Raw genomic sequence first — 23,322 nt, forward strand, 5'->3', positions numbered from 1 at the left:
TGGTCTGACTGTGTGGGGTGTGCAGGGAGCCAAGCAGGGCATCCATCACCTCCTTGGGGCCACTGCCGCAGAGGGGCTTCGGTCCCAAGCAGATGTGCCAGTGTGGCTGACAGAGCAGCCCCTGGGTGGTCAAACAGCAAAGTTTCCTTAAGGTGCTCAAGTCTGACACAAGAAAATTATCTCCAAGTGCAGATATTACAAATAAAAATCCAATACTCATCTAGGTTTACAATACAAGGAATTTGTTTGAGAATAATGTGAAACTAAGAAGAATACAAAGCCCTACCCAACACAGCTGTACTGACAAAAGACCTTACTGGAAAAACAAAATTTTTTCAGAATAATAGCTTGTTTCCCCTGGGGGCAGGTGAATGGGAGGCCATGGTGGCTTTGCTATATGCATAAACTGCAAATCTCTGCTTTTATAGCTCTACTGCTAATACACAACATCTAGGTGTCTACATTCCAAGAAAGCACTCCTTATGTAAAAAAACACAGGCTAAAGTTCAATTTTTTCTTCCAAAATTCCCTAAACTTCTATGTTTTAAAAGTCGCCTTTTAGATAAAATTGGATAGGCTCTGTGTATTTCTGAAGTTGTCATCCAGGCAAAATTCTTTTGGCATGGCCAGAGCATTACCTTTTGAAGGAAGTACTTTAGAACAAGCATATTCAAATGCGAGTACGGTATGCTACTTGTTCAGATTTTTAAGCTCCAGAATAAAAGTTAATAAATCAAGACTAGAAGAAAGTAATTGACCATGTTCTCTGATAGTTAACAAGACTGATTCACATCTCTTGGAGAAGTTTGGTAGTTGCCATATATCTGCCTCCAAAAATAGTCCTATTGCTGGCATGCCCCACTGCTGGCAATGCCTGTAACTGCTGTTTCAGCATTTTCCTCCTCTAGTAAGCATGCTAGCCTACCTGCATAAGTCTGCCATTTGGTCTTAAAAAAATTACTCCCCAGATTCTCAGCCGGGGTAGTTTGAGTGTGTTATTTAAAATACAAAACAACTTTCTCTTTTTCTCCTACTGATTTATCAAAAATGTTCCACATAAAAGATTGGGTTTAATGGGAACACGATTTATTCTGGTCAAGTTCTTGTCTTGGCATCATGCAAAAGGCTGGGTAAGTATTGGTCTTATAAGCCCCTAGAGTGGTAACCAAGTTTATCTAGCAATTGTCTTCAATCTTCTGCCAAACATGAAAGCAAGCAAAAAATGTCTTCACAGTCTTGAAACAAAACCAGAGTGGGGAGTGTTGAAGGAGGACTGCAATGAGGAAGCAATTAGTCAGAACTGCAAGGATTGTGCATTTCAGCCAGGCATGTGTTCTTTTATTTATCTGGGTTTGTAAGTGAAGATTACAAGGGTAGCCAAATTTTAAAGAACAAATTGTACATCTTTAGTACTTAAGTTCCATAAATATGTAATACTGCATGTCCTAAAAACACTGATCCTGGGCCAAGATAAAGTCAGTTAAGAACACTATAACAAAAAAGAAAAAGAAAGAAAAAGAAAGTAAAAATAGTGTATTTTCATGCCACAAAAGATCTGTAGATCATTTTAAGCAAAGAAATCATGTGGGCTTTCATGTATTAGATTCTGATTTCTTCCACTGTATAACTTACGGAACAGAAAAAAAAAGGTACAGGATTTTAAAAAGTATCCTTCATGATGAATATGATGGTCTCAAATGAAAATATTTATACATGTGATTATTTACTTATACATTTTTATATATGTTTTTATTTATATACGTTTATATATGTATTTTATTTATATATGTTTTTTATTTTTTATACATTTTTGTATACGTTATATGTTTTATATTTCATAAAATGCAGCTGTGCAAAGTGCAGACTTCTGCTGCTCTGTGGCAATAGCCTTTATCTTCCACCTGCAGGCACGAAAGTTATATGTACCCTGCATATGTGAGAGGTGTCCCAAGGCAAGGTTCAAGACCAAATGCACAATTCATACGAACAGAAAGTACAGCCAGAGGCCACTGTATGCAACACACTACATGCCCAGGTATGTCTAAAGCCTTAGCTGGTTGCTGGATGTCTTAGAGCTGACAGGCTCCCCATGGCCTGCCTGTGGGCAGTCAGTGCAGCAGTGGTGTGGATTAGGAAAAGAAGTCAATCCTAATGCTGCTCACAGTGTTTTCTGGCACCACTCACAAAGCATGACATAGATAAGGCCATCGAATGCAAGTTGTGTGTGACTGCAATTCCACCGAGCAAAGAAGACCAAGGTGTGGAAAGTTTCACTTTTTCTTTCACTTTGGCTCTTTCCAGCCAGAGCCCACTAGCTCAGGGCCATGAACTATGCAAAGAGTGGGTCTTGCAGACCACCACAGAGATGAAGGGAAACTGCTGGGTTGTGCTTACGAGTGTGACCACAGGTAGAATACTCCAGACGTGCCAAATGGCATAAGATAATGAACCTTTGTCTTTCTGACCAGCCCTAAGGGTCTTGCATACACCCTGTCTTATACAGACTGTGCAAGATTTGTGTACTAGAGATTACTCTCTTTCTGCTGTTTCATTCTATCACATGTTTTTCACAAAATGAGACACATGTTGTGGTCTGATTTTCAGCCCTCTGGCCAGGCGCTTGGTGTTACATTATAATTACAAAATTACAAAAATTAATTACAAAATAGCAGGTGTTTACAATGTGTGTTTATTATGTACATATTTTCTTATATTTACTTAATCAGGTTGTGTATCTTTTCCTGTTATTACTTGCTCAAAGATAACTGAAGCTATATAGCTTGGCTAGTGCCTTTTCTTACTTGAAGATTTTGAAGATTGGTGTTGATAAGAATTAGATTTTCATTGCCAATACCACACTAAGATCAAAAAAAAAAAAAAAAAAAAAAAAAAAAAGAACAGCAGAATACAATGTGGATGACAAGTCCCTCACTAATTTCTCTGTATTTGTTGTCTGAAAAGTATAAAATGTTTGCCTCCCTTTACATGATTATTTACTTTGTTTATACCCATGGCATTTAATTCATTCTCTGATTCACTAGAAATAGCCTTCTTTCCTTTGCAACACAGGAGAGATATTGGTCTTAGCTCACATTAGAAAATGAGTAATACCATTGCTGTTTCTCAGTGAGCTCCCAATCCCTGTGGGTGAAATTCATCTTCATGGGTGGGGGGGAGGGGGGAGGAGGATCTACTCCAGACCTATGCCACATTTCAGTCCACAGAACAGGGAGTTAGCACAAAGCTGATATTTATATCATTCCCACCAGAGACTGACAAGCCATGAATCTGAAAATGAATGTCAGTCCAGAACTTTGTCCCCATAAAGACACAGCAATCTGCTCTCAGCTTTCATGTTGCAGATCCAAGCCTATGACTCAGACACATGAAAGGATTTAGATCTCTGAAACAAATCACCAGCAGGACTTCAGTCAAAACATTCAAGCCTTGTGACCTCTGTCTAACCACAGTGCTGAGTAAATCTTGGAGACACCTCAGGTCTGAGGCAGGCAGTTTAATGGGAGCATCTTGTCCAGCTCAGCATCTGTACAGATGTTACTCAGAAAAGCCTCTGTTGAATTCACAACCAGTGAGGTCCTTCAAGGCCCAAGGATGCTCCCCATCTCAGGGATTTTAGCAGGCATCCACAAATCTCACCCAACACACCCCAACCACTCATTCGAAACTACTGCCAGCCAAGAGAAAGCTGATAACAGCACAGCTGATAACAGCATGTGTATCTAACAATAGCACACCCAGTAGATGTCTACTGGCATAATTTGATGTCACTTGCCAAGATTAGGATACACAGCTCCTAAAATAAGTAGTTTACAACAGTCTTTTATAATACACTAAATCTTTTCATTGGCTCCAGAAAGGATAAAAAATGTACTAGCACCACGAGGTCTGGACAGATGCTTTGTCTTTCAAAATTAAATTCTGAAAGAAACCACAGACTTGGATTTCCAAAAATGGGAACTTGGTTTTCCAATGTGTACACTGGCTATTACAACTATCCATCAAATTTCCATCAGTCATTACAGTTTTTTACGGAAAATGTTGTCTTCCTTGAGTTCCACAAACAAATTACACATATAAATTAGTGAGCTAAAATAAAGAGTTGAGGAATATTCATTGATAATCAATGACTGTAATAACTTACAAACAAATATTTCAAAGACTCTGCAATAAAGAGGATCAGAAAATATCAGGCTGTGACATATTTACAACACACAGCATTCAGCATGACCATGCAGACTGTACATTAAATTATCCATGTTTCATGGCAATGATGAACAGTAAGATCAGCATTTCAAATATCACAAGAATCATCCCTGTAACTAGTCACTAAAAAATGACTACAACACATAGCAGACTGTACTGAATAACTAATATTCTGCAGTGCTAATGAAAAGCAAATCTATAGCTTATCTTATTACTAATATAATAATTAATTCAGACACAGATCTTTTGCTTATTCTAAAACTGGGGCTTTAAATCAGAAACTAAAGGTCAGTTCTGTTCTCCATCACTTAAGCTACTTGAGAAGCTGTACAATTATAATCAGGAAATGCACAATTACAACTCAAGGGATTACTTAATCCAATGAATCAAAATATTTTTTGTATTCAATTAATTTATATGCTATTAAGAAAAAATGGTCATTTACCATTTTGAGGTTAAATGGTACAAGGTCATTTGCCTGCTATTATTCCTTTCCAAGAACTCCAGTAGCTTTATATATCAGCCTAGGACCCTTACTTAATCACTCATTTCATATACTGTGAAACCTGTATCTTTGCAAAACTATTTTCTTTCTTGGTTTCAGAATATCACAAAAACATTCCTACATCACAATCACATGTTAATGGCTACATCATCTGGATTGCAAATATTTTTTAAATTATTACTACAATTTAGAATTATTTCTACTTTAAGGAAATTGGCCCAGATTGTTTCAATATTTTGCCATTTTGTGAGCATTGCGTATATTGCTTGCCTTATTAAGGGGTAGAGATATTCAAATTTGACTACATTTTTTGTGTATCAAGTTTAGATGCATTAAGAAGACTTCACTGTCTAAACAACTCTCTTTAAAATTATCAAGAGTGGGGGACACAAGGTTTAAATTCACAACTCAGATTCACAAGTTACTTTTGGTAATCAAATTAGTTTCTTTTTATAACCATGTTCAATAACATAAAATAAATCAAATTATGTTGCTTAAAATCAAATTGTCTCTCACCAGTTTCCCATGTGAGGACATGACAGGTGTGCAACACAGAGGAGGATGAGGGAGACAGTGGTGGGATCTTCTCAGAGACCCTGCAGCTCAGGAGTCTCGTCCCACCAAGGCAGCAGAGGTGCAGGGGAACTCTGTGCCATTTCGAGCAGTAAGACAAGAGTCTGTTGAATGTGAGGGCTGGAAGCAGGTCACTGCCCACACAAGAAAGAGGGCTCCTGCTCCTCCTGAAGACCAGCAATTAGCAAATAGGTACCTCATAAAACAGGTGTGAGGGTCTGGAAGTGGATGCAGTGATCATAGATTCATAGAATGTTTTGAGTTGAAAGGGATTGTAAAGATCTTCCAGTTCCAACTCCCTCTACCATCAATAGCAACACCTTCCACATGACCAGTTTGCTCAGGACCCCTTCCAACCTGGACTTGAGCACCTCTGGAGATGGGGCAGCCACAACTTCCCTGGGCAACCTGTGCCAGGGCCTTACCACCCTCACAGCAAAGAGCTTCCTCCTAATATCTGATCTAGACCCACTCTCTTTCAGTTTGAAGACATTCCCCCTTGTCCATTCACTACATGTCCTTGCAAATAATCCCTCTCCATCCTTCTTGTATGCTCTCCTCAGGTACTGGAAGGCCAAAGCATTCTCTTCTCCAGGCTGAACAATCCCAATAATAGAGGTACTCATAGGAGAGGTGCTCCCTCCCTCTGATCACCTTGGTGGTCTCCTTAGGACTCACCTATATTTTTAAAGACATATGTGACTCTTCTATTATTCCATGTTCAATTACAAGTTCAACAACTGAAAAAATGGACAGACTTTCAAAACTTCTTAGCTTCCATAACTGAGGACAGATTTTTTGAATAGACAGATATACCAAGCACAAAGTTCTCGGGTGTCCAGTCAGTAGGGTCACAGTGGAAACTACTAAACAATGAACATTTTAAAAAGGCCCTAAACTGGTAATTGCAATGGGAATTTAAAGCATTCAGTATTGCATATTTTCACTTTTTCAAAATATTAAGCACACAATACTCAAAAACCAGCAATTTTTTTTTTTGCTTTAGCAAGGCTCACTATCCCATGATTCACAATCATTCATGTTACAAATCAGGAATGAGGTGGAAACAGACTAGTATTAAATTTTAAGGAGCAGGTTGATGTCTGAATCACTTCCCCAGATCTTTAGTGCTTAGAAGATGGATATTGTGTAGAAGAGTATATTTCTCATCAATCCCCTTATATATTTATTTGATGTCAATATTCCAATTATTCCACATTTATTCTACTTAAACAAGTCCACAGATGCAGTTACACTGTAAGTTATTAGTTTGATTAAAAACTGTACTTAAAAATGTTATTTTAAAACTGGTCTTCCTCTACCACTTCCCAATGGTCTCTGGGAACGGCTATATACTGTTCTGGCAAGCACTGACTTCACAGCTGCTATGAGTTAGTTATTTATTTATGCACCATCCTACTTGGCACAATAGGTTTGATTTTGTTAAAGGCGCAGTGAATGGGCACAAATCAGAAATTTCAAATTAATTAATGGCTATCAACTGTTAATGTTAGATGTTGAGAGCCATTGCTCAGACATTGCTCACCCTCCAGAAGTGTAAAAGCCCCATAAATGTTGCTCAGCTTTCCTCTCTCAAATCTAACTTGGCCCTCAAGCTGAAAGGACAATCTCTGGCATCTCACGCTCTGGGCCAACACATACCTGACTGGAAAAAAACCTCAGAGAAATTACCCAAGTGGAAATTTTGGATTATGAAACATTTTCAGTGCCAGTGCGTTAACTGATTTCTCATCTACCACTTCCAAGTAGGCAGCTGAAAAAGCACTATGGGTGAATCTTACAGCAAAATAAAAACACTTCTCTCTGGGATGGTGCTGAAATTCAGTTTTCTTCAGGTTACCCAGATTTCGTGAGGCTTTCTGTCACCGGTGATCTCAACCTGTGTTTGAAGCCAAAATTCCAAAGCAGAGAGGTCCTGTGCTGTGCTGCGGAGGATGTGGTGTCCTTCAGTGGTCAGTGACAGGGGAGCTATGTGACGCCCTGGCATGCCATGTCAGTGGAGCATCCCAAAGGTGCCTGACAGGGCACATTGTGACACCAACCTGTGCTTTGCACCCATCAGCAGATTAGGACTCAGAGTCAGTATCAGAAAAAGTTACCCACTGGATGACATCTCTTTGCAGCCCATCCTGATGGCAAATCTAGACTGCTTCTGAGGGCTCTTGGGACAAGTGCCTGGAAGGGTGGGCAGGATATTTCTTGGTGGAACTGGCTTTTGCTGTAAAAAGCATTACGAAATACCCATGTATGCAGGCTGCAATCAATCTGGCACGTTGTCCAACAATGATCATTACTATAGTTACAGAGCCTGATCTATTTTGGGTCCAAAATGACAAAGAAATGTAGAATATCATCCATTTGTAGGTTGGCCAGATACTACAGTCATGCAAGCATTAAAAATATACATGGTAAATCAAGTAACTAAGCAGAGGTAGGCAGACAGAAATGTGGATTTTGAGATGCAAAATATTATGCCTATATCTGTTTCAGTGAAATGACACATCCTTTGGCATAGGAGCTGGTATAGTCATGTGGTTTTGTGGTACTGTATAAGTAATGCACTTCTGGCAATTACCACTAACTAACTGAAAAAAAGAAAAAACACGCCAAAATTATGGCACAAGTACTGTCTTATTCCCTCTCTTAAAAAAAAAATAAAATCCAGGAACCAGAATATCTCTTGTAAATTGGAGAATAACACCTCTGTTTGTTTTTGTTTGTTACCAATACACACCATACTATGGTGAACTGTTTGAAGTTCTTAACAAATGCATTCAGTCTTATCACACTAAATGGGAAGATTTCTGTAAAAACTGTTTTGCTTGTGAAGTGAAAAATTGTGGTTTTAATAATTTTAAAATCATCTACCAACACTGCATTGTCCCACTGAATAATTCAGAAGTATATTAGGTTCATGTTATGACATCCCAAATCTAATATTTGCATTTTTCAGTCACCCTTTCTATTGAAGTCTCCGTAAGTAATCTGATTAAGATAAATTAATCCCTGATTTGATGCCTTGTGCTGATAAGTAAGTGCAGATAGTTTGGAGGCTAGTTTAAAGTTGGGGCTGTGTCTAAACAACCACTGCTTCAGTCAAATCTTTTGAATCAGTTCCTCACATCACATTGCTACTGAAAGTTAAACCACTTTTGGTACCAGAAAATGTGATATGCACCTTGGGCTCTTCATTTTCAACTTGAGAGAGACTTGGCAAAGGATTAAAAGAGAGCATAACTGGATGGTGATATCTCCTAGAGATTTTGAATAGCAGAACTATGCTCTGCTACCAACCTGCCTACCCTACACCAGGAACTTCCAACACTAGGAACATGAAAACAGCTGAAAAGACAGTTCTGCATTCTCCTTTTATTTTCCCCAGAGAGTCAATCAGGCTACAGTCCTGGCCCACATATAATCCATTCCTAACATCAGAATCAGACCAGTTTAGCCCTCATCCTTGAACATATTTACACACAGCCACATTCTGTCCTTGTTCATACAGGCATGGATGAGAGGCTCGCCAATAGACCACTTTTTGGCTGGCAGCTGTCAGACTCGCAGGGCCAGCCACAGGCACAGCAGCCAGCTGTTCCTCTACTCGAAATTGTTCATGAACCTGATGCTCAGCACCTCACTGAGTGTATGCCCAGGCTTTATTCTGGCAGACAATTCACCTCCTGTTTTCAGTCGTTACTATTTGCGCTATTTTCTTCTCTCCCAAGTGATTCAGTGCTTGTTGGGCATAATTTGTCCACTGTTCCACCATTTTTTCACAACTTTGTCCCATCCTTCTTCCTCCTAGTGGCTTGCACTACCTTTTGCTGTCTTTATTGTACCTTCTTCCTCACCTCATGCGTGTTATAGTTACTTGTTCTCTTTCTCACAGCACCATTCCCACCATCTTCCTGTTTTTCCTCTCTATTCCAAGCAAAATTTTCTTGTATCCTCCTGGCCATTTGTCTTACTCAATCTTTGGCACAGTTTCCTACCTTTCCTTTCCTTTGCCATCTCTGCTCTTCCAAGGTTTGCTGCTTGATCCTTGCTTGATCTATGCTTCTCCACCTTCTCCACATCTTCACACATTTCCAGAAGTCACCTACAGTATCTGGCTGCCCCGCTTGGCGTAGACCCCTGCAATTAACACAACCCCATTTCTGTGTTGGTCTTTCCTGTTCTCCTCCATGCTGCCCGTTAACGTGACTAAAAAGTAGCTGGAAAATCAGCTTTCTCTTTTCATGTTCAGTTCACTTCAAACTATCCCTTCATGCCCCTATACATCATATGTGAGTCATTTTCTCCTCAAATCTGGCTCCTTTAAGTCAAAAACCTTTTGCTTCTCAAACAATGATTAAAACATTTCTACTATGAAGACTTTCTCTGTTCCCTCCAATATTCCTTTTTCTTCCAGTTGTGTCTGATGTGAGTAGATTGAATTTGCTTGTAAAGTCCTGAGGGATATTCCTGACATGCTCTAGGTTTATACTTTGGTTGCAGTACTGTTTGGGACTTAACATGCACTTCAAAATGACAAGCAAATACAAGTGATAAAATTCAGTTCCTCTGCAATCTGCAAATGTATTGCTTCTTCCTTTTAATGCTGATTAGCAAAAGTGAATTTTAATTGTAGATAATCCTCTTCTACTCTTTCTGTCACATAAATTCCTCTTCCAGTACTGAGCCTGAGCAATGCCAAAACCAGGATGACAGAAACAAAGTAAAGAGAAAGGTAGAGAATTCTAAAGGAATAAATAAACAAATTTTTAAAACAGCAACAATAAAAACAAAAACCAAATCAAATAAACCAAGCAAAACAAAACCAAATCCAAAACCAAAACCCCCAACAAATAAAACAAAATAAGACCAAAAAAAACCCAAACACAGAAAGGAAAGCATGCACTCAGCAGCTGATCTAAGATCTAAGACTCAGGTTTATTGCATTCACTGAAAATGAATCTTCCGTTTTCCTGAAGCTCAAGGCAAAACCCTGGGCCCATTACAGTGACTTAGGCCAAGGTGTTGACATGTTACCCACTTTCTGAAAATTCGTCCTCTCTGTCAAAGTGGAAATATTTGACTCTGTGAGGCTGGTAGAAGCCCCTTTTGTAGTTAAAGTACAAAAACACTTACAAATGCACCCTTATGGCAATATACTTCTATCCATCTCCTCAGGCCTTGACACAACTGTAAAAAAAAAAAAAAAAAAAAAAAAAACAAAATAAAACAAAAAAAAACAAACAAACAAAAACAAAAAAACCCCCAAGGACTGTTTCTGCTACATTTTTTCAATCATAAAACTTTATTTTTTTTCTTATTATGAGTTAGCTGCATTTGAGTAAAGAGTATCATGTCTCTGAAATCATGAAGGGAGCAACATATTTGAAAAAAATGTTCTAGAAAATTAATGTAGTACCTGGAAATTGTGTTCAACAAGGTTTTCTAAAAGTTGTGGGTCATAGCAAATGACAGTACATCTCCTCCTAGTCTACTTTTTTCTGATTTGCAACCCACAATTGTACTGGGACTAGAGCAGGAGATGCTGCTATGATGTATACTGCCTGTCCTTGAACCTTATTGCACATAGTAAATCTATAGCTATGTCAGGTGACCTTGCTGGAGGATGATAATTTAAATAGTCAGAATAGCAGGGAACAAAATTTAATATAGGGTGGAAATTAATGTCAGGGAAGGACAGGAAGATTTCCTTCCATTATTTACCACTGCAGCCATTATAAAATCATTGGTTTCTACCTTGCCATTTGTGGCTTTTCTGATGCCACCTAAATTGTCAGAGGTCATTGCTTCAACAAAGTCTCTAATCTGCACCTGCATTATTCATTTGTTCTTGTTGACTTACAGAATTTTCACATACACTTATAAATGTGTACCTGCATTACAATTGTAATATCGATTGAAAGGCATTTTAAGAACCACTCAGCATGTACTCCACTAAATTGGCAGCAGCAATCTCTACACAAAATGCCTCTTGCAGCCTAATTTCAACAATCCCACTCTTAACAACAGTTTTCCTAGTGGGTAGCAAAGGCCTGTAAATGTATTTGAGTATCTGTAAAACTGTAACCATGGGCTTGAATAAATCTGTCTTTCTTCTTCTTATGAAGGTAGCCAGCAGTGATTACTACTTATGGCAAATTTCTACACTTAAATTTTACTCTTTTTTATGATGTGCTGCTACAACCCTTGCTGCAGTCCAAATGTGAAAACAGGAGTGTGACTGTGTTTGTGTCTGCCACAGAAGTATCAGGAGAGTCCACACCCTGGCTCCCAGACAATCCCAGCTGCAGCTTTCTATAATGTGCAAAGAGTTTTACTAGGCCCTAATAAGAGAATTCATTTTGCATTTTTCTCTCTCATCATTGCATCACAGTTGTTATTTTGGTCTACATTTTGTATGCAGTATGTACAACACCATTTACAAACAGAAAAGTTATTTACCACCAGGGAAGGAAATGTTTGCATGTTTCAGTCACGTAGTATGTGGTTAGGTGCAAGGGAGGTGTGTATGCTTCAGTGCTGCTTGAGATGGAAGCAGGTAGAATTACAGAAAGTACAGAGCAAAAAGGCTGGCATGATCTTCTGAGAACCATGTGTAATGTTACACTATCAGGCAGGAATATAATGTGAACAGACAAATGAAAGAAGAAATCTAACATGTCCTGTTCCTGAGACAGTTGCCAAACAGGCTGAGTAAAATCTGCCCACAAAAAAAGCATGAGATAATGCAGGCATACGTTAGCCTGAATGACTGTATCACAATTAAATCATAATTATTTGAGAAGCATTACAGCACAAGCAATATACCAAGAGCTGTCTCTGTATAGCAAAAGCTTGTTGCTAATACAGATCACATTCCAAATCCACTTCAGTCTATGGAACACAGCCAAGTGGAAGAGTATCTGCTATGAGCTCATCGTCCTGGGGGAAAGGGGGTGGGCTACAGGAAGCCAACTACACTGAACAGCCAGTGCTGGCCAGGTGAACCTCCTTCTCACTCAGCCAGTGGCTCCCAGCAGCTTAAGGTCAGCTACCATCTCTACACAGAGATGACTTTACAAAGGGTCAATCAAAGGGTTTGCAGCCACCTTCTGCCTAAATCTTTCCTTCACTTGTCTCTTTTTCTTTCTGCAATTAACTCTTCTGAGGCTACTCAGTACTTACAGCACCCTTCACCCTACTCTCCTGCAATGGCCATGGTTATGGATTGTTTATTACACTCAGAATTTCTAGAAGTGCTTCTAGAAATAAAGGGCACTTAATTCTTAACTTCCCAAGGTTTTCCTCTTTCCACTCTTCTCAGTGCTTTCTGAACCTGAGAAATATACACCCCTCTACATCTCAACATATAAACTGCGTTGAGAAAAATGAGATATCTATTTATTTATCCTAGTCATCTGCAAAGAAGTCTGTATACAGGTTCAGTTTTCAGGGAGTCGCAACTGAGGAAGCCTTGCCATTTGTACAGTTGTCTATTCTTTTCTTCCACTTTCAACTCATCTGTCACTGACTATATAGGTAAACAAAACTAATTTCTTCCAGTTTACAGTGAAATCCACTTAATTTCAAAGTCTGAGGTTTTTTTGTTTGTGACGTGCTGTAGAATATTGCACCATTGCTTACAGCAGTATTAACAATTCTTGTCCTCAGGCAGCATATCCTGAAAGATCTCTTCCACACCACATGGTTGCTGAGGCAATTGCAACCATGTTATTTGAATGTTCAAAGCTTGGCATCTGGGTCCAGGAGCCTAATAACCAGAGGGTGAACTCCTGCTGAACCCCCTGGGAGTCTTGAATAAACATTAAGGAATTGACACTATGGAAGCATTGAGCTGATATCTTGTGATTAGCTGAAAAATACTTGTAAAACCTGAAATTTAGACAAATTCTCGGACTATACCTGAGTTTACATTTCATGGTTTTCATTAAAATTTTGGATTTAGACAAGTTCTTACTTTGTCTGGTTTTATGATACTAATTGTGCTTTCAGTCCCTGTCTGAACCTATGTGAATGACATCCTGTTTTATCAACTGGAAAAAATTCCTCCTTTGCTCTGTCATTTTTGGTGTTAGGTCCTTATGTGAGACACCTGCATATGTCATCCTGATTCTCCCACTCACTAACAGATCTGTGATAAAAGGAGCAGCTAATAACACCATGGCCTCACATTTCTTGGCTAGGATGTACAAGTTGGTTTCATCACTAGATACTAAAAAGATGTACCTATAATCCTCAAACAGCTGCTGTTGTCTTTGGATCCTTGGGATTACTCATGCTCTGTGTCTCAGAGGACTTGAGCTAGAGGGGGCGTCAGCCAACCCTGGAGCCATTCTAGTTCTTTGCCCAAGGTGGATCACCATTACTGCGGATGTTAAATAATACTGAGTTTTAACACCTGCTGTGCAGCTTTCCAAGCAGCTCAGAGCTGCTGTAATCTGCAGTCTTTTCCAATGATGTGCCTGCCATCCAGAAGCAGTCGAGAGAGAAGACCCATGTTAACAGCCATGCAGCAAACTGAGTACTCAGGGACAGAACAGGTACCTGAAATTGAGTTTGTACTGGACTACCTACAAAAAATTTTTCATCTATTTCCTGAGCTTTGCCACCATTACTCACAAGTAACCTCACTGACCATCTAGAAAGAGTTCTGGGTCAGATGTAATTCTGCCCTGTTATTATATTTTATGCATCATTACTTTCTCTTAGTTTTGTAATGCTGGTTAGGGGGTTTTTTTTACCACCATGAATCTCCATGAGAAGCAGCAAAAAGACAATACCAAACTGTGTTACGGCAGGTCCTGTCAACATCGTAATCCATCCCTGAGAAGTGCAACACCCGCCTGCAGTACAGCACAGAAATACTTTTCTTTCATTATAGCTGATTGTGTTTGCTCAATTAAATTAACGCAGACAATAGTTCTGTCTAAATCAGAGCTTTCAGCTTTGTTTGCACAGGAAAAAGGAAACCTCAACCCTTTCAACACATCCAAGAGATTCAAGCAAAATGTCCCAGAAGCAAACATTCTCAAAAGGGAATCCAGAATTTAAAACCTGTTAAAACCTTCAAGTTTCAATGCAATCTGTTTTGTGGTCCCATTGTTTCAGCAGAAATTGCTCCAATATGCAGTCTAGACTGTAGCCTTGACAGACTTATCTTTTATTCATGGAAGAAACTGAGAGAGCAGAAAAGAGAGATGATCTCGCTGTTGCAGATTTCATTGTACACCTACTCACTCCTTACTGCTGTTTCGCTGACATCAGTGTTTTGTCCTTTTGCCTCTATTATCCATCACCATATGTCCTCTGTTCACAAACATGATCCTCAGGGAATCAAATAGCAAAGCACTCTAAATATCAGATATTCAGATTTGCAAATGATCTGTCTCTTGCACCATACACACACTCACTATGTGCATGGCCCCACCTCTGGACAGAAGCAGGTTTTCACTCAAGGTTTAGACTGCCTTTCCACAGACCATGGGGACACAGGGCTTTAGGTCAGTCTACTTTTGTTTAATTTGGGCATTATGATGTCAGTCCTGCACAATGCTGATGCAGGCAGCACCAGACTGCACAATTCAGACGCTATAAGTCTTCCACAGCCCTCTCCTTATTGCGAGGGTGAGAAGGGGAGCATCTTTTATGCCCTACAGGCCACAGGAGGAAACTGAGGCCAAGCCGTACCTCAAAATCCTTCTGTCCTCTCCTTCACTCCTTCACTGATCAAGGACTAACTCCTCTGCAGAGGAAAGCAGCAAGAACAGGGCTGTGAGTTGAGCAGGGGTAACACACCTTGGCAATGCACCAGCAGTCTGCAGTTGTCTGACTGCCATGTTCCCCTGTCTACTGCAAGTCACCTTTGCACAGCAGGAGAAATGGAGGAAAAGCATAGAGATGCATTCTTCTGTGACTGTGGGCACACTTTCTACCTTATCAGGGTAGGGAGCTTGGAGCTGTTTCAAGTTTGCCTTGCTTTAACTGGATGCATCATGCACCCAGAATCTTCTCATTGGTCTGGTTCCTAGGCTTAAAAAATCCCAGCTCTGCTGGGTAGCCATGACTTCTAGCAGAAAAGTGTTATTTTTGAAACAGAAGGCAAGGAGATTCCAAGGGAAAAACAGGATGCCTGATTGTGCACCTCAGGGAGAGACTGAGTAATGCCCGGTGGCAGTAAACCTCCGCTCACTGCTGAGAGAGACAACTGTGGACAAGGGAGGAAGGTAGGGAAATGACTGGAAACACCAAAGGCAGTGGAATATAAATAATTTTGTATTCTTCCACTGTATGCCACACTAGAAATTATTTTCCAGTTGCTACATTTGCAGGCATTAGACAATCAGGAAATTCAACCTTCTGTCCCTTTTAACATCTTATACTTTTGGCAGCTCACTGCAGTTCATTTGGCAGGCGCGTGCACCAAATGTGCCTTTCAGTCTTGTAACAGATGGAGTACATTACACACAGAACTGCATGCCTCACATACAATATCTAACACTTAGACTAGGAAAGGACATCCAACAGATCCCACTGACCACAAAATTACTTCCATATTGCTGAAGGGAAGAATTTTATAAATTAGTTAGAAGCAAATATTCTCTCTCCTCATGGTAAATAAACGTGTTATGCCTTGTTTTCAAAGATGCAAACAAGTTATTCTTGTATTCACATTTTACTTTGGATATGTCCCACCTGAAATCTAAACCTAAATAACTAAATATCCTCTGTTCTGTTTACATTTGTGGTATAATTCTTTCAGAAAGAATATGTATTGGATCATTTTGCTACCTATTTGGTTTTAGTGGCTACTTTGTTATATATTTATAAATCCCAGAATAAAATATTAGCCATACAGAACTGTCAGGAACCATAGGCTTCTGATTAATCTACAGATTAAAATGTTTTATTCAATTCATAGATCAAGTCTAAAGGTACTGTAATTTCAAGTACAACTTACAGAAGATTTTCAGAAATTTGTTTCCTAAGTGCCCACAGCAGATAGGTTGATGGAGCTAAAGAAGGTACCTTTAAAAACACGGCAGCTACCATGGAAAGAACAGCCAGAGGGCAGAATAGAAAAAATAAAAGAAGGACAAAATATTAAAATATAAACACTGATGAGTTTATTATTTATATATTCAGAAACTGATGGAGGCATTTGTACAGTTGTGAATCACACAGCAAGTTAGAAACTTACCAGTGAATGTTTAATACATGTTAAATACATGTGCTAAATCATACAGAATATTATATAACATATATTAAGCACTCATGGGTACTTTCTAACTTGCAGTGTGACTTGAAGTGAGATAGTCACTTCTTCAATTTCAGAATCATTCAGATGGGGATAAAAGTATTTGTTGATATCAGTGGTCTTACCTGAGGATGTCCTGGTATTTGAACAGGAGCCATTCATGTGTATAGTGTTACAGCTTTTATCACTGAATTATAGATAGTGCCGTCAGTACTTCAGCAACTCAAACACCAAGGTAAGTCATGGACAGAAAATCCTATCCTTTTCACTGCAGAGCTGTACCTAAGAAACAGACTGTGGGCCCATTTTCTCCTGTGATCCACATTGTCTCATCTAGAGCAGGGTCAACTGTAGAGACAATGAAATTAAGTGTAGGATGGATGCTGCAGTGTTATCTGCTGCTCAATGTGACTTACCAGAAATCATGTGAGACTTCATCCTGTCCCCTCATAAATGTGGGAAAGAGTTTAGAGTATAATTTCTGCAATTTTTTATACATGCATGTATTACTAGCTGTTTATTGATATACATCCTGACATGAAATAAGTCTGGTATAAAGCAAAACATAACACTTCATTTGTGGACATAGCAATGCATTGTTTGGTCTGTCTGAAACCAGACCATGTTTGGTCTGTCTGGAGGGCAAGTGCATATGATTAGACAGTAACTATACATATGTGAACAGAATTGCAGTACAGAAAGATTCAACAAAATAATTGACTGTGTTTGTGTTCATTTTATGGAAGATAACAATAGATCTTCAAGAAAACTTCCAGAGCCAAATACTTTCAAAAAATTCATTTCCTGCTGTCACAGAAACAATCTTAAACTGAGCAAAGCAGAGGTACAAAGTTAATGTTGACTGAATTCTTACATTCCAAAAATTTATCCAGACCATGGAGACAAGATAAGAGAGAGGGGTAAAGAACAACTCTTAATTCAGGGAAAGAGACTAAAAATTTACAAAAAGGAATAGCCTTGTATTCAGCCAAGCCTTATCTCTTTGCTCCAAGTACAGATGGATTTTATTATGCCAGAGACAAGAGCCAATAAAGCAAGTTCACAAATTTCTGTATTACACAAAACAATGCTGTTTACAACAGCAGTATGTAGATGTATTACTTCAGAATAAACATATAATAAACAATTTCAGGCATAAAAATTCAATCCTGCTTGAGAATTCAGCTGCACCTATAAAAAAATAAAAGTCAAAACAAAGCAGACAAATAAGAGGAATAAAAAGCACATCAGACTGGCAGTGACCAGCCCAAGGCTTCTCCTCTCACACAGGCACATGTCTTGGTTCTGCTGTGCTATTGAATCTAGACAAAGGAAGTATTGTACCCCACAGACTCAGACTGCTCTCCAGGACAGGGCTCTTGACTGTAGAGTGGCTTTGGTAAAGTGCTGAGGACTGGGGCCTTGTGGGACTTTCATTTTAATAATGATTATATGGACAAAGGCACTGATGGCAATGCACTCATCAGAGACAGAGCTGCGCTACCAGCAAAAATGCTGCAGTAGATAAATTATCAAGCCTGGGTTGCCTGAGTTCTTTGCTTCAGCAGGGACATTGCATTCATACATTGGGTTTATCTGACCTTTGTTCACTATTCACACACAAGACATCAGTCAGTTTAAGCAATACCCCACTGTGCTCTGAGATTAGCTAAGCATACTGATTTCCTCTGATCTGTCTCCAGAAATAAAAGGATAAATATGTGCAATAAATAGAAAGAGAGGTGTAGGACATGTGTGCACAGCTCTGGACTTGCTCTGCCTAAAACCATGACTTGGCAAGCCATAAGGGTCATCTCAAGAACCCATGGGACATGTGTTGTGCTAAACACTGTGACTGACAGACATTGCCAATGTTAGATGACAAATGTCACGGTTTAAAAACTGATGATTCTGCTGTCACAAAGCAATAGTGGCAAAAAAAAGCAGCATGCCCCGCTTCAGCAACAGCAGTTCACATCCAGAACTTTGATTTGATCAGGTAAGAATTTGGGGAGCTAACAGTTCTTACAAGATTTCTGATGGAAACTGCTGCATATTAGACCAGCTAAAACCAAAAGGGAGCCTGAGCAAGAGCTCAGATAGCCATATTTCTACTGTTGAGCCTATCTTAGAATACTGCAGGGGCTGGTTTGCAGGCAAATATCTAAATATCCGCTTAAATTATCTGAAAGAAATGCACACATAATAAAGGACACCTTTCCAACATCTGTGCTCCTGACTTTTGTTTCTAGTGCATTGAATGCAAACCTACAGTGTGGATTTGCTCTGGGATTGTTATTCGGATATAGACCAAATACAACTGGCAAGACTCTTGTCAGCAAGCACCTTTAAAAAAGCCCCACCATGTCAAAACCAAAATCAAAACAACAAAAGCAGCAAAATCAAACACACCATCAACAAAACAGCATTGGTTTTAGCCAATTTTTACTCATAGCTACCAAAGCCACGTAAAAATACTAATTAGATATTTGTACAGCAGGCATGAACACAGTACAAATATTTTGGTTTATGTATTCTGAGGGTCTCAACCATCACTCAGAAAGAAGATTATTAAGGCAATAAAAATATCTCAGCATTTGGGTTTGTATTAATCCTGAGCCTTATTAAGCCCTCTGCTAAAATTTTGTACAGGGGTGAAGCAACTACAAGTCTGAACTAGATTACATCAAATGACACCTGCTTTCTTTACAATCTATATTTCATTCTTTTTTGCTCTCCCTTCCATTTCATATAAAGCACATTTTTAATACAGACTATGTCAGTGCCATGTTCTCCAAGAACATTTCCCATGATATAGAAGGTTTCCACGTGGATAAGGGTAATGAAAAAACCATATATTTCCAGTTTTGGTGAAATTCACAAAAACCTGTGTAGTGGCTATGCAGGTTTATAAAAACAAATCATTTGAATTCTCCAGGTCCTTGACAGGTTATGTCTTGGCAAGCTACCATTTCATCTTTCCAGAATTTTTATGACTTTCTGACAGCTAAGGTTTGTGTTGTTGTGAACTGTTATTCCATTGCAGCCCTGCTTCATCCTCCTCTATCTGCTCAGCCACCCTCCATCTGGTGTGGGTACGGATTTTAAGACTAAGTGCAACTGCTTCAACGGGTGACAAACTGGAACAGGAGTTGAATGTGGACCAAATTTTATATTGCTGCTGTGATGAGCTGGAAACAGGAATGCTGAAGTGCCTTCACTGGTCATCATCCAGATGTTTGCCATGAAGCTGATGATCTTCAGGAGGGGAAAGCTAGGGAAAAGGGGGTGACAATATGACTTCAACACTGGGACTCACACTTGCTGTTCCAGCCCCCCTAGAAAAAAACTCACCCCTTCAATTGAATTCCACTCCCACTTAGCAATAATGCCTTCTCTCATCTTTATGCTTCTTTGTCATGTTAAAAATACCTTATCTAGTTTCCCAATTGGTTAAGATAATCATATTGCTTCCATAGCCAAGGCAGCTTCTTCCCATCTAATTCTGGTCATGGTCCAAGGACACAGATTTTTAGTTTAGACCTGTCTATTGTTGTCCACACTGTCACCTTACTTACTTTACTCACCTTACTCACCTTATTGTACTGCAGTGTGATCTTAATGAGGTTTTCCAGACTTGAAAAGGTGACAATAGATTTGATTTTCAATCATACCACTTCCTGATAGTGTGTGGTTACGGGCACTCTTTGACCTTAGTAAGTTGTCTGTTGGATTCTAGGTGACATTTAACAGCATAAGCTCTGATCTGAATACTTTGAGAGCTGCCCACTTAGAAAAATTACTCTTTCCTCATGGGATACAGCTGATGCATCTGCCAAAGGTGCTGGTCTACCTGGAACTCCGAAAAATAAAAGAAAGGGAGTGATGGAAGGCATTTTCTTCTATGGCCTAGCTCCAGGACATTTTCAGCTTTCAATAAAACCTGCCTGGGATTTTTTTAGACTAGTGTAATGGATATTGTTAGACACTGACTTAAATCTCATTGAACCTGGTTCAGACATCTCCCCTCACCAAACAGGCAAAGGAATTCTGTTGCTATAGGTAAAAGTGATTTTATATGTTTTTATTTGAAGTTTGAATGGATGCTGGGCACTTAAATTAGGAAAAAAGTGAGATGCTGATAGAGCAGGACAAAAGAAATAGATTTGCTTGGGCATAGAAAGAGGTACAAAACCAGGATTGGTCCTAAACTAAAAGACTATGAGGAGGATATTATTTGATTACTCTTTTGCACAAAAAAAAAATTCCAAATTTTCTGTGTTATTGCAAATAAACACAACAGAACAAACTAACTCAGCACACTGCTTAGTCTCTTTTCCTCACTGGAATATCCTTAAAAGCCACAAATGTTTTCTAGTCACTTGGACCAAGAGGAAGGCAATTATCTGTGCTAGGTCTTTCGGGTAGAAAGAGAATTTGTGTGGGTAGATCTATTCCCTGCTGTTCTACATTTGTTCATGTTTCTGATGGGTGTATTATGGTTAATTAAGCTTTACATAATTTGTTATTTAAATAATTGCTAAATTATTTAATTCTTAAGTAATTGTAGGGTCTAGATCTGGAAATGGATGGAAAAAAGAAACAGCATAGTTGCCCATGGAACAATATTAGTCAGGTATTTTAATTTTCTCCCATTTTCTTTCTCTTTTTTCCCCACCTCTCAGGAGATGGGTGGCATTCCATAACTTGACCCCAATCACACCTTGTCTTGAAGTATCTGAATTTTCCATCTCTTTTACTATAACCAACACCTAATCATTACTTGGAAACAGCTGGAAGCTATATACAAAAGAAAAGCAGGGAGGAAATGAACAAGACAGCACGTTTTATAGTCCATCCAAAAGACCAAAAGTTTTGTCTCTTCAACACACTCCCACATAAAACTGTGTTGTAAATAAATTCAGGGTCCAAATTCAAAGGAAAAATAAATCAAAGATAATTAAAAGAACTTTACAAAACAGCTTGAATGTTATTTTAGCTTTCTGCATTGTCCGTTATTGACTCCTATCTGACCTGTTTGAAACTAAACATCTTTGTTTAAAAATAAATACAATTGTCACTATCAAAATTATACTTTGATTCATCTCCATCGATCTTATCTCCACACATGGTGGGTTGGCCACCTGTTTAGTGTCAACAAAAGAGCTTCTTCCTTTTTTACAGGAGGGAGAGCCAAGGATATAATTACTATAGATGGTGCATGGAACACAATTGTCTTACACTTTCCAGCTTTTATTTTTCATTATAAACTTTCTTCTCTATATCTTACTCTTCTGGGTAATTTCATGATTTCTGCACTTGAAGGGGGAAATGAAACTAGAATTCCATCACAGGTGTTGTTGACTGATAGAGAATGAAGTATATTTTTAGAGCTAGCTAACTAATAAGTTTAATTGTTTATCACTAATGTTCCCAGACTCAGATGTTGTGATAATGCAATGGATGGTCTGAAATGCAATAAACAGATGACAAGACATGAAATTATTATTACATTGATGTATTGAAGTTTTACTTCAATATATTCTATCTACTTATAGGGAAAAAAAAAGAAAACTTAAAATTTCAAAAAATTAAGATTTTCTTCAAAGTCATTCCATTATTGATGGAATTAGATTTTATCCAAAGTACCACTTAAAACACTTGATCTTTAGCACTAACAAATACAAGAAAAAGACTTTAATAACACAAAGCCCATAGAAAGCGATTAGCACTTGGAATATTTTGATATGTCCGTCTCCTCATGTTGTTCACATTTATCCTTTATTTAAGTGGAATCACTTAAGTTGTCTCTGCATGTTGTCTGGTCCAATCTCTTACCCAAAACAGGTCTCCAAAGAGTCTCCAAGTTGGATTAGGTTGCTCAGTGTTTGGCCTACAATGAGAAATCTCCATAGATTGATATTAAATATGTTCACAGGGCACCTGTACCAAATCACTCCCACAATTAATAGGTTTTTTTGCCTTATACCTACTTAGAATCATTTCTTCTACAAGTTGGGACTGTTGCCGTTTGTCCTTCAAGCTCACATCCCTGGGAAAAGTGGGATTTCATCTTGTAAACAGCCCTCATTCTGCAACTGAAAAATTAAGTCTTTTGAAAACTGAGCCAAAAAAACCCATCACCCTTAGCCAGAATATGTTATGTGCTCAAAGAACCTACTGCTGACCATACCCAAGTTTTGGCAAGAACTTTTCCATACTGGGGTTTCAAAAAGGGATACAGTATTTCAGATGTGGCCTCATAAGTCTATAAAGTGAATAAGGAGTGGTAAATGAATTCTGGCTAATGAAGCCCATCTTCCATACACAATGTCCATCTTAATCACCATGCTGCTACTACTTAATATTTGTTTCTACAGGCACACAGGTCCCAAACAGGCCAAAACCTTGGTTTTGTGTACAACCTACTTGAAACAAAACCTATGCTATCACTCCTTGAAAAACAAATGTTAAATATAATACCTCCACAGAGGTCATCTGATGAGCAGGATAAATGTAGATGTTCAAATCTAGTATCACAAACACTTAAGCCACGAAACATGGAAGTCTTGTTATTTCAAAAGGCTGTTCTATCCTCAAGCCTCCAACCCCTCATAGCACGCATAAAAGAATGGTTATTTCCAAAATAGCCTTGAGTTAGAGACTGGATCAAGCATTGGACTTCTCACTAGTTCAGTGATGATGTTTTGCTACTGTTAGACTGAAATGC

The sequence above is a fragment of the Pyrgilauda ruficollis genome, unplaced genomic scaffold, assembly GCF_017590135.1.
Source record: "Pyrgilauda ruficollis isolate IOZ18807 unplaced genomic scaffold, ASM1759013v1 scaffold202, whole genome shotgun sequence".
Lineage (NCBI taxonomy): Eukaryota > Metazoa > Chordata > Aves > Passeriformes > Passeridae > Pyrgilauda > Pyrgilauda ruficollis.